This window comes from Pezoporus occidentalis, unplaced genomic scaffold, assembly GCF_034315485.1.
Source record: "Pezoporus occidentalis ecotype Australia unplaced genomic scaffold, CSIRO_AGI_Poc_V1 ctg4, whole genome shotgun sequence".
Taxonomy (NCBI): Eukaryota; Metazoa; Chordata; class Aves; order Psittaciformes; family Psittacidae; genus Pezoporus; species Pezoporus occidentalis.
Genome location: NW_026915724.1, coordinates 5780618 through 5793795, shown reverse-complemented (window position 1 = coordinate 5793795; position 13178 = coordinate 5780618). Strand labels below are relative to the sequence as shown.

General features: G+C 38.4%; 1 pseudogene; it reads left to right on the top strand.

Moving 5' to 3' along the window:
* Nucleotides 1-12091: 12091 nt before the first annotated feature.
* On the top strand, nucleotides 12092-12223 carry LOC134171357 (U2 spliceosomal RNA; annotated as a pseudogene).
* Nucleotides 12224-13178: the final 955 nt, after the last annotated feature.

Below are 13178 nucleotides of genomic sequence, written 5' to 3'. Positions count from 1 at the left end.
TAAATCACAACAATGACCCTCACTTTTCACATCTCTCACTCAACCCTCCCTTAAATTGTACTTTTCAAAATGGCTTTTTTTTTCTTTCTATAGTCTCCTTTTGCCTTTTCAACTAATGCAAATGAAACAGAACTAAACCAGTTTTATGCAAACATCAGTAAGGGAGATAAATTATCTGAAAAAGAAAAAAAGGCTTTGCTGGATGAGCCCTATGAGCACTAACAGGACATGTTTGCAGCATGCTCCACTAATGTAAGTAGAACCAAACTGAATTCTCCCACTGCTATATTTAATGATGATCAGAAAAGAAGGGAAGAGGATCAAGTGGCAAAAGTGGATTTCCCTCACATGCCCCAGTCACTGATATATTATTTACTTTCCTCCACAGCAGGAACAAGAGCAAAAGTGAACCTGTCTGTCCAGGAGTCTGGCATCAGAGACATTTTGCTGCCCACTTGCCTATTCCTAAAGCCAGCCTTTCTAGAAACTGTTGCAAAAATCCTGGCTACTAATAGTACACCATTCCTCTTAGTTGTTCCAACAGTATGTTTGGATACGTCTTCCTAAGGTAGATGTGCTCCTCTGCACAGCTCCCAGATATGATCCATTGGCTGGCCCTGGTCCATATGCAGGACCGTACTCAAACATGACATGGCTTCTTTCTGGTCCATCTGTGTGTGCTTCTTCTCATAGAAACCAGTATTTGAGGGAAGACAGAAAGATGACCTTTTCATTCTTGGATCTTGATCTAACATGTGCTTGGATGCAGGATTTGGACTTAGAAACTGGTCTTGCAGTTTAAATACACCACTAGTAAACATGAGGAGCGTCAATAGCGCAAAATGGTGTCTACTCACAGCCTCCAAAACCCTTCCCAAGCTTGAACTGGCAAGACACATGTCCCTTGGCTCTTCTCATAAAAGGTTGTCTTCATCTGAAGTTGTGTTCTCCTGAGTTGGTTGGGCAGAAGGTCTGGGGCACAATGTATTGCAAAAAGCGTACCATGGAGGATGGGCCTGGCAGGCTATGCTTAACTGGGCACATTTTGAAGGCCTTGGCATTCTAAATATAAATCTGTATCTCCAAAGATGTGGGTACTGTTGAAAAGTCCACAACAGTTTTAAGTCCTATTGTCAAAATGCCTCTAAAACTGTCCGCAAAGATTTCTTAAAATAAACAATATTCAGACAGCTATCCTCTTGCAAGTTTTCTTTACAGGCAGTCTTTTTAAGGTTTTCCTGGTTTTATTAATCATTATCTTTGGTGATAGTGTACTTGACGAAAGGGTAGAAAAATAAAGCAAAGAGTAAATACCTCCAATTTTTATCCCACTGGTTGGATTAATTTCTCACAGCCCAACTATTTCATTTCAACAGTCTGTTCAGTTCTAATAAAAGAACTTTTATTCTTTAGAATAGTTGACTATTAAATTCCTTTTTTTGCAACAACAGTGTAGAATATTTTACTGGTTTGCACATCTGACAGCTATCTCTCCATATGAAAAAACAGTTGCCTGTTTGCACATATTGGTGTGCATGTATGTACAAAAATTAGAAAGCTGCAGCTTTGGATAACAGCTTTATGTGGATTTGGATTAGTAGATTTAAATCTTTTGCACATAAATATTATGTGGGCATTGTGATATTAAATATTTAATACATTCTGTAAACAGCTAGTGCTAAAATGAATAGTATATAAAGAAAAATATATGAAGTTACAGCTTAAACATAAAGTCATTACTTCCTATCGTTAGACATGGTTACTTTGTATCTCAAATGCAGTATATCCCACTTGTATTTTCAAAACTGGCTTTATTCTTGTCATAGGGTTGCCAAGAAGAGGGAGGTAAAAGTGCATGATAGCTATCCAGAGGTTTTATCCACAGCTGCATTCTTACGTTAAAGTTGGCTTTGTTTCAAATGCATTTCTCACTTACAATATGCAAACTCTTCTGTAGCCAGAAGAGGAACTCATTTCCTCATGGCACATCAAAATAAAAATATTTTTTTAAATGAACTTATAATCAGTATAGCATTCCTCTCTAAAAGAAGTCAGCAGGTTTTTGTTTATAGTTTCCACAATGAGTGGATGTTGTTTTTGTCAAAGACTCCTCAACACGTAGAAACAGGCAGTACAACAGATGCTACTGCGTATTCATATTGCATTTAAATTTTGAAATAAAAAATGAATTTTGGTTACACATTTTTTCATGTCAGAAATCACCCCTAAGCTCTTCCTCTGAGCCTCCCCTTCCCAGCCCTCCCAGTGAGGCAATGGATTTCACTGCCTCAGGGAGCACTGGCTACACGCATATGAGTAGCCACCACCTAGAGTGGCTCATTCCAGTATTATGAACTGGTACTACAGGCCATTTAAAAGAGAGAATGACACAACAACTTAACTATCAAACAGAGAAGTATTAGTAAAAACTGTACAATGCTGTGTATTCCCTAGCAGGTATTAGGAAGGCTAACAGAAATACTATTAAAAGTTCATTTATCTGGAACCTCATAAACCAGACCACTGTTATTTTCCCTGTACTGCCCATCCAAAGGACACTGGAAAGAAACTATAGTAATAACCTATGGTTGGACATTTTTCCACTATACAATCTAAACACTGTGCTATACTGCCTCAAGCCTTATTTTGGATGGTGTCAAATGTTACACTTTGGCCTAACAGGGACAGAAGAGACAGTAGAGATGTTCAATGTGAATAAGCAGGGATGAAGTTAATTATGCGTCTTGTTTGATCTGCAGATCTTACTGAAATTTCTTCTTTTACTTCTTGCAAGTCAAAATGGATTATGCACCGCACTGTGATTTGAGACTTGGACCACAGCAAGGCTGGCCAGGTCAGGTAGCCAACACAGTTTTAAACAGACAACTGCTATGAGTGCCCTGTATTTCCAGGGTAGAACTAGGTCAGACAATGGGATCTTTCCCAAAGTCGTTGCTTTCCTCCTTTAGTTCTACCCAGCCTCCAAACACATGACCTGGGCAATATTTGTAGTTGTGTTTCCCTGTACTTCCATCTCCTGCAGTTGCTGCTCAAGGAGTAGGTGACATTGCTTCCTCTCCCTTTGATCAGAATTCCCCCCAAAGCTTCATTTTCTTAAAACTGCCTCTCACCTTCTTGCCTAGCTTTGGATTCTGTTATCCCAACCTCCTCTCTTGGTTCACCAAGTTTCCCCTTGACCTGCACTCCATAATGGTGTCAAAGTATAGTTATAGGCATTAGGTGCTGACTGCAGAGAGTGATCATTTGCCCAGAGGCAGGACACCTGTTCCAAGGAAGAGGCAACTTCTACTCAAGGTGCCAGGGAATTTAGTATCCAATTAGAGGGGGGCATCTCTCAATTTTCCTCTATTTCTCTCCCTGAGAAGAAGCAGAAAGGACATCTCACCCTCTGTCTCTTCAAGCAGAAGAACGACAATCAGCAGTTCTGCTGCTCCTCCTTAAAAGTACTTACTTGAACAGAGGTATGGCACTGTCTGGGCTGACTTTTTTCAGATGTGTTAGTATGTGTGCACTGCGCTGTGTAAGCACTCTACTAAATAGATAAACCAAGATATAGAAAATGTTCAGTAACTTGCTCAAGGCCATATGGCAATTCAATAACAATGCTGGGGATTAAAAACCAGGTTGAAGTTTTTCAAACAGAAATACTTCCTCAGAGGAAAAGAAGGGCCTTATCGACACTCCTGGGGAAAGCGAAAAATTATGAGCTCTTGAAGTTCTTCATTTTTGCAAAGTAGTTCCAGAGCAATGATCAACTTAAAAAATGGCTTGTTCCAGAACTCAAAATTATTACCTAAAAGTGGAAACATATTGATAACCAGTTCAGCAGTATTGTTGATTAATTTAAGCAACACATCAGCCAAATACTGGATGGCACAATATGAACATCTTGAAGTTTTCATGGAAATACTTTGCTGTTATTGGTGGGTTGTGTTTGGTGTTTTTTTTTTATTTTCCTGAGAAAATGGCCCAAAACCACAGAGGTCACCTTGTGGCTTGACTCAAGAAGAGGGTACAGGAATGTTTTTCCTCTGGATGCACTTGTGGCCTCAGCAATGATGGCTGGAGTTTGTCCTGTCCCAGTCCCCACACCAGTCTCAGTTTCCAGTTTCTACCCTGTACACAAAACTCAAACATTCTCCACCTCCCACATCCAATCCTTCGTATTCGCCATGGCTACTTCACCAACAATAAGTCTGGGAAACAGGCTCTACCTATATTGAGTGTATTTACACGAGGATGAGCTCCCATAGCCAGAACAGCAAGCAGCAGGTTTTTCCCTGCTGAGGCAGCATGTGTGCTAGCTTGAGAGAGAGAACATATCACAGCATCTTCTTTTCCTTTGGGGTGCCTCAGGAGGCCCACCCCTTTATGAAGCTGACACCTTCACCCAGCCATAAGAGGCTGTTCCAGACAGATGTTTGACAGGCACAGCCACAGCTGTAGAGCTGTCAGCTGTTAGGGAAAAACTCTGCCTCTGATCCTCTCCAGTAAGGGAGAGAAGCTGGTCCCTTCTGATGTGATTTCCCTCCAACATGAGAAGAGGTCTGGCTCCCTGGTAAAGCTAATGAGAACACTCTGTGGAGGACTGATCGTGATTTAGAGCTTGCCTTTCTACTGTAGGAACATGTAAATAAAGCCAGAGCCTTGATGTGTCTCCAGTTTTGTATATTGACAAAAGCTCTGGGTAAAGGAGCATATCAATTTTAAAGAAAAGCCTTTTTTTCTTTTTCAAAAGGTAGCAAACCTTTTAAAGTTACAGCACATTCAGTTCCATCTTAAATTAGAACTTTTAGACAGCATTCTTCATCAACTATAGTTATAGTAACAGGCTTAATCCTTTCAAAGTATGAAACAGAGATGTATTCTTTACATTTGGAAATAAATTACTGAACAAGCTTTATATCAAATATAATTCAGTTCAACACTATGGCTTAATGAAGAAGTAGCGAAAGAAATAAATTAAACATTCTCCAGTTAATTTGCAAAGAAAATATACACATTTTGCAAAGGTAGTCTCCTCACTGACACACAAACACTTTCTGATAAGCTTCACACTGTGAATTATACTTAGACAATTATGATGGCCATTTCTTTTCCTTTCAGTGTAGACTTTATATGGCCGTGCTTTAGCATCTCACACATGGATTGTTGCAATCCCCTCTCAGCAGTGCTCTGACACCCACTCAGGAAGGTCACACCTCCATCCAGGCTTGAACCCCCCTATCCTTATGGTCTGCACCATGTAACAAGTGGTCTGCAATGCCCAGAGCTATTCAGGCTATGCTTATGTAAGAGGACACCACTCTGCCCATTTTGCTGGCATGTCTGTTCAGATCTCTAGTGCTCATATTGACAGTTTCTAGATGCCTGCCAGTTAAGACAAGGTATTTTCCTGACTTTCATGAGCAGTCAAACCCCCCAGCACCTTGGCCCTCATAGCAATGGCAGTGCTCTGTGTAGCCTATGTGGGATAAGGTGAGTGAAAAAGAATTTAGGGGCAGAAAGTCTGTTTAATATTACTAATAAGTTGTTTATAGCTGTAAGATCTATAGATTCATTCACAAATCAGATACCGGGAACTTCACAACATTGGATAAATACACATTTGGTATTTAAGAGATTATGCTGGCATTCAAGAGGCTTTTCAAGAAAAAGCATCTCTGTGTGACATTTGAAACAGTATGTAGATTGAAGAAATTACATGGATGGGAAGTAAAAGAATGGATGGACAACAAAACTTCTGGTATTGACTAAATATAACTGTTTCTGTCTATGTGGTTGTTCGTAACTACAGCTGGACTCGTGACCTTCCTTACACACACCTCTGCACACTGTAATGAAAGAAGTTTTCTTTAGAAAGGAAGCTGAGATGAAAACAGTGGTGAAAAATGATGGTGTGGCCTGGTGACTTTGAGAAACGGTTTTTTATTTCTAAAATATTACTGGTGCTATAAGCTGAAAGAAAAACAAAAAAATCCCTTAGGTCATATTCCTAAAAAAGCACTTACATCTTTATATTTATCAAACCATGTCTACTTTAAAATCTTCCTTTAATAAAACTTCATCCCTATACATTGTTTGCATTCCATAACAAACAAGTAGATACAGTCAAAAACTTGAGTCTTTCACAATAATAAAATTGACAACCAGATTTGTCTGAGAGAATTTGACTCAGGGGGAGCACAACAGTGTCAGTCAGGGCTATCTTACATGATGCTATTTTTCAGAATACATACCTTCTGAAAATTAGGCAGGATCACAATGTTTCTAGCTTTCAAGCAGAATCTGAGCTATGGGAAAAACAGAAATTAGCTTATATGAGTAAAATATAAAAATGGTGCCACTCCAGAACTCAGAAGAGCCTTCTGAATAGAATTTGGGTGTTTATTTTTATGCTTTATGCATCTGTAGTAAAGGACAATTTATACAAAAGGATTTGGGCAAAGCTCACTTTCCCTGGAAAGCCAACATAGCAACAGGAAGCACTTCTCATAAGGGGCATACACAGGCTATAAATGTTTAGTGTGTTATTGACAATTATCTGTTTAAGACTGGGATTACTCAATGAGTAGTTCAGAAAATTTTGCATTATGGCTTAATTGCTTCAGTATCTAATTCATTTTTAAAATACCCTAAAGATGAAGAAGATAGCAAAATAGTGGATACATGTTTATGAATGGGAATCTTACTCTAGCTACCTTCCTTTCATTGAGATGCTTCATGTGTGTTTGAATCAACAACAAAAAAGAAAGAATTCTGTAGTGGTCTATTCTTTTCCTCATATCTAATTAGGTTGTTTGATTAGCTCTACAAATTCAGATCAAAATTGGCTGTGAATTTACTGCCCTAAAAATGTGATGGTAGGTGGTATTTATTAGGTCTTTTTGTACAATTTACAGTTAACTAAAAAGATTAACAAATACTCATGTTAATGTTGTGCTAACACGTGAGACGCCTTTGATCCCAAAAGTATCACCAGCAATTGTACCAAAGATGCCTGGAGAAAAGACATTTCCTTTATTGTAAAGGAAAATTATCTTGTGAATGGGTATTCTACAGATTCAGAAGTCTTATTAGATAACTGCTTTATTCTCAGACTGAGGCAGAATCATTTCCTATAACAAGTTTTCCAGTGTAATATTTAATTATTGAGTCATTGGCTTGTACCATTTCTCTTGTGATTATTCCAAAGAATAATAGACTTACAAGTGAGGAAGTTTTACACATATTCAAACCATATTTTAGGCCATTACACCTAATTCTAGTGCACTAAATAATTTCTTGTGAAGGGCTGACCCTCTGAATATTGCAGACTAGTATCATCTTGCAGTTAAATTATACATCTTTAGGTCTTCCAGCCTATCACCATAACTGAGAGTATTTTTCCAGTTCCCTTTTCAATTTTTAATTTATTTCTATTAAGATTGTGGAGTTAAAAATCTTTCGTTCAAATGATCAGTTGCAGAAATCATGTAAGAGCTCCCAAGCATGATTCTGCCCAGAGGCAGAGACCAGGCATGTATTTGAAATATCAACAAACCATTCTTTACAAAATATGTGGGAAGGCAATTCTAAGGAAATAGTTGATTTAGAAATCATTGTATGGGTCTTCTTCTGCTCCCTGTATTTGCCAATATCTTCCTGATAATGAAGTGAGGCCAGTACGAGAAAAGAGTCATTGCCTCCTTCTTCTATGACAAGACACTATTATTTATGAAGCACTAAATTAAAATGGACTTTTTAACATACATTCATGTCTAATGAACTAGTCTATAAAGGCAATACCCTCTTCTCTTGTAGATCCCTCATTAAAGGCCACTTAAAGCTAATTATTTGTATTACTATAGTACCTAGCTGGCCCAATAATAAATTAGATATTTCATGTACTAGGTGCCTCATTCCAGCATTCCTTGCCATAGAGACTGTATTGCTCCAACAGAAAAGCTAACAACAAATGGAAGTGGATTAAGCACAGGGAAAAATACAGTAATGCCTTACAAATTAAGGAGTTTCTCATCTAGGGCTTTTTTTCACCATTTTCATCACAAACTGCATCATGGAATTTTACAAAGAAGAGCATATTAGAAAACCCCCAAAGCCCATTTCATATTAGTGGCATTTCAAACCTTGTGAAGATTTGCACTTCAGCAAGCAACATCGATAAATCTACCTGAGACTCAAACATGGTTCCAAACATGGTCCTCCTGATTTCCACAGGTAGCTGTTGGGAAAACCTGGCCCTCAAGGTCCCTTGTAGACTAGGATGCTTTCAGATGCAGCAGCTCCAGGGCTTCCAGTGTCTATGGCATTAACACAGCTGCTATGTGATTTGTTTTAAACTGGGAGCTCCACAAATCTGGGCTAACCCAGAACTACACAGTCTCTAACACTGGAGTCCCTTTGGCTATTTGGACGTGTTTCTTATTCCTGCTTAAGTGCCACTTCTTCTTCCAAAAATTCTAGGAAAGGGAGTGAAAACCCCTAATCTTAGTTCTATTTTAAACTAATATCCATTGGCTTAACTACTGTTTGGCTTGAATAATTTAGAGCAGAGCTGAAAATCAATTTTATGAAACAGAGAAAAAGAACCTGAACATTTTCAATCACTCTACTATTTTCCCCCATCTAGCAGTAATCCTATCAACAAACATAAAAAAAAAAAAAGCAAAATTTTTGGCACCACTAATTACAATTTTTTTCGGTTTTTAAGTCACAGTCAATCATATGCACAAGAATAATTGACAATTGAGGGCTTATTCATGCCAGATCTCAAAAATTTACATCCATTTCAAGAAAGCAATTATGCATATACTTAAAATTTAAGCAGTTGAGGGGCCCAAAGTATAGCAACTCTGTAAGACCCTTGTAAAAGTACCTCATAGATTAAGGGACATTCGTCTAAAATCCTCGCCTTTAAATCCAGTGTTTAGTTTATTAATCTCCATAATATAGACCATTCAGAGATATTTTATAAATGTAACATGAAGAAAAACTTGCATATTTTTTTCAAAATTGTCAGCCAAAAGACACTTTTCTTTTCAAACCTTGTTTTGCCTGTGTACCAGCAACAACACTACTGTATATATATTTGCCTATTTCATCTAAGCAGCATTCACGATGTGAACCCAAAATTCCCTCTTTCCCAGCCACCTCCATTAATCTGTGGACCATTCTGAATGGCTGCTAACTAGATGGGAGCAACATCATCATGTCAGCCTCCCAAAGTATCACAGCCAGAAATCATCATACCACCAAGCTGGGGGGAGAAGAGGTGAATGGGAGGAAAGTCACCTGTTGCAAGCCCCACGGCTGCTGGGTGTATGAGGAGTACATGGGCCCCAGCAGACAAGAGTGTGGCTGAGCTAGCTGTACCCTACAGGGTACACTACAGTATACCCTACACTGTACACTACAGTGCAGAAAACTGATATTGCAGGGGCCATGGCAATATTTGGTACTTACTACTTTTGCTGCAAGCTGGCACCAAAAAAGTATGCTGTCTACAAAGCAGAATGACTCTTTATAAAGCCGTGGCTACTTGCCAAAGTAAAAAAAAAATATAACTCATATAAAAACTCCAGGTACTATCTTCCTTTGTCTAACTTCTATATCTCTAGTTGGTGGTCTTTGCATTTGTGTTTTTACTTAAAGAATGCCTCTTCAGAATACAGTCTGTATCAGTTCATGACAAATGGAAAGGCATTTATTCAAGATTCTCTAGCATACAAGCACCACTTAATGAAGAAAACAATATTTCTTTGCATACAAAGGAAAATAAAAACAACAAATCCAATTCTTTTTTTAAAGTCTCTTTTGAGGACACGTATATGTCTGAGCCCAAATCCTAAATCTTATAATCTCTTTGGAAGGGTTACATCAGAGCTTCTTATCTTATTTGCAGAGTATGCCAAGATCTACTTCACTTAAACACATGAAAATTCTAAACAGAAAAGTCAAGAAAAAGTGATTTTTATCACCAAACTCTTTTTGTGATAGCACTTAAAACCTTTAAAATATAATGTATCCATCTCCAACATAACATTTTAGGCTATCAAGACAAAATAGCTTGGCTGACTGTGTTTTTCAGAAGCTACAAGGCAACCATCTGACCCACTCCACTATCAGCGGTAAAAATTCCCATGATTCTACATGAGATTTTTGTCTCAGAATTTATTTAAATGAAAGTCTCACCTCATACATCTGAGAGCATGACGAAATGAAATGACATTAATGTTCTGTGCCTTTTTAATTTCATACTTAACATAACATTGGCATTAGATTTTTTTTATGAAGAAATGACTTAAGACACTGGTAGAAATCAACTAAAATACATACAGTATTTTCCTAAGACAGCCACCTGATAATTTTTATCTGTAATTTTTTGTGTTACTGCATTTCACATACAACTTGTGCTGGAACAGCGCAAGGCAGAGAACACTAGCTGAACAAAACAGTCCACATAAAAGTTTGGGGTTTTTTCCCTTGTTTCTAAGACATTATAATAAAAAGATGGAAGTAAAACCAGATTAACGCATTTGGTCATCTTTAATAAAATTATTTTTTATTAAATTCACAAAAGTTTAATGTCTGCCTAATCTTGAGTAATAGCCCTAACCACACTTTTTGTTGCCTCTTTCTCCCAGCATCTGAAGAGTACTTAAAAGTAAACAGAAATGATGCAAAGGGAATCCCTACAGCAGAAATTAAGAAATAAAATACAGGGATTAACCTCCAGCCTTATGTGCTTTTATCTCTTCTCTGCCTTGCAACCAAAGGGAGACTGTTTAACCATTAAAAAAGATTAAAGGTATTAATTAGACTAAGAGATAGAAACCTATCACCCTTCTGTCAGAGCAGACAAGAAATAAACCTTCTTCCAGATTAAATTAAAAAAAAAATCTACATTTTTAGAATTTGTTCAAAACAAAAGTCCTGTTGATCAGTTTTCTGCATTCCTATTGTTGTCTAACAGATTAAATAAATGAGCCTGAAACTGAATAAATATTTTGATGAATTTGTGTATCAGGGGCAGAAGCACTGCTTCCTCCTCATATCAAAGTAGCAACACTACATGCAAAGAAATATAATTCTGTTGGGATTTCATAAATCTCTGTAAATAAAACAAAGGGAGAAGAAGAACAGAGAGCCCCCAGAAGCTGAACTCTGAATTGCTTTTTTCCTTTTTTCTTTTTTCTCTCCAAAATGAAGAACCCACACAGTATATTTAAACTATGTAAAAAGTATTCTGAATACACTTTGTGGCACCAACAGATATTATACCAAACTGCAGCTATACGCCAATTCTAAGGACAGATCAGACATCTTTTAGAATAAGTTGCCAGCAGAAGATTACAAAATATTAAAGACAGAAAGCGACTGGTAGAGAGAGCATAATTTTATCCAAGAATAACCCATATTTTAATTTTTTAAACTTGTGTATGGTTATTTTTTTAAGTCACATGGATTAAAAAAAATTGCAGCTTTCAATCAGACATCCTTATAAAAAGAAGAGATGTTAATAAAATACATTCATCTCATCATATGTTAAAGGTGACCCTGTTAGAAAAATAGATTATGATGAGGTTTGAAAATGATCATGGGCTATATTAAATAGCTCTATTTGAAATATGTTAAAGTCAGCTGCTAAACAGCAAATTGAAAAAAAATTATATTAAAGGTCACAATCAAAGAAATACTTTGGACTCATAGTACTAGTTAGTGAAAGATAAATCACCGCTTTACCAAAAAGTGCTCTTTATGTGTATATATATTCACGCACATATATACACACACACAAATATTGAACACAGACTCACAAACAAAATATTTATACTTAACTACCATTTTATTTTTCCTTACTGCATTTGGTCTGTACCTAAAGAAATCACCCTGGGAAAAAGTACACTGGTTTCACACCACTCTAAGTGGCAAAAGTTTGGCTACCAACATTACATGCTGAATATATATTTACTTATTTAACAGCTAATCAGACAAAATTTTCAGAAAAATTAAAGTAGAAAGAAGCAGAACACAAGAAGAACTGATTCCAGTGCTATTTAGCTATTGAATTGCTTCTCAGCCTTTTGGCTAAGATCAAGTGTAGTATCTTTTTGTATCAGTTTAATATCTGATATGTCCTCAATTAGAGAACCCTATATTAAATGGAATTTTGGCACTGGGAGTTGGAGCCTGACCAATTTGGTGGCCTTCTATGAGGGAAATACAGAACCGATGGACAGGGACAGATCAGTTGATGTCATCTACCTGGACTTGTGCAAAGCAGTCAACACTGTCCCACACGACATCCTTGTCTCTAAATTGGAGACACATCAATTTGATGGATGGTGCACTCGGTGGATAAAGAACTGGCTGGATCACCGCACGCAAAGAGTTGTGGTCAATGGCTCAATATCCAGCTGGAGAACAGTAACGAGTGGTGTTCCTCAGAGATTGGTGTTGGGGCCAGTCTTGTTCAACATCTTCATCGCTGACATGGACACGGGATTGAGTGCACCCTCAGCAAGTTTGCCGATGACACCAAGCTGTGTGGTTCGGTTGATACCCTGGAGGGAAGGAATGCCATCCAGAGGGACCTTGACACGCCTGTGAGGTGGGCTGATGCCAGCCTCATGAAGTTTAACCATGCCAAGTGCAAGGTCCTACACTTGGGCTGGAGCAATCCCAGGCACAGCTACAGTTGGGCAGAGAAGAGATTCAGAGCAGCCCTGCGGAGAAGGACTTGGGGGTGTTGATCGATGAGAAAATGAACGAGCCGGCAGTGTGCGTTCGCCGCCCAGAAAGCCAACCGTATCCTGGGCTGCATCAAGGGGATCGTGACCAGCAGGTCGAAGGAGGTGATCCTGCCCCTCTGCTCTCGTGAGACCTCACCTGGAGTATTGTGTGCAGTTCTGGTGTCCTCAACATAAAAAGGACATGGAACCGTTGGAACAAGTCCAGAGAAGGCCCACAAGGATGATCAGGGGACTGGAGCACCTCCTGTATGAAGACAGGCTGAGAAAGTTGGGGCTGTTCAGTCTGGAGAAGAGAAGGCTGCGTGGAGACCTCATAGCAGCCTTCCAGTATCTGAAGGGGGGCTATAGGGATGCTGGGGAGGGCCTCTTTGTTAAGGACTGTAGTGATAGGACAAGGGGTAA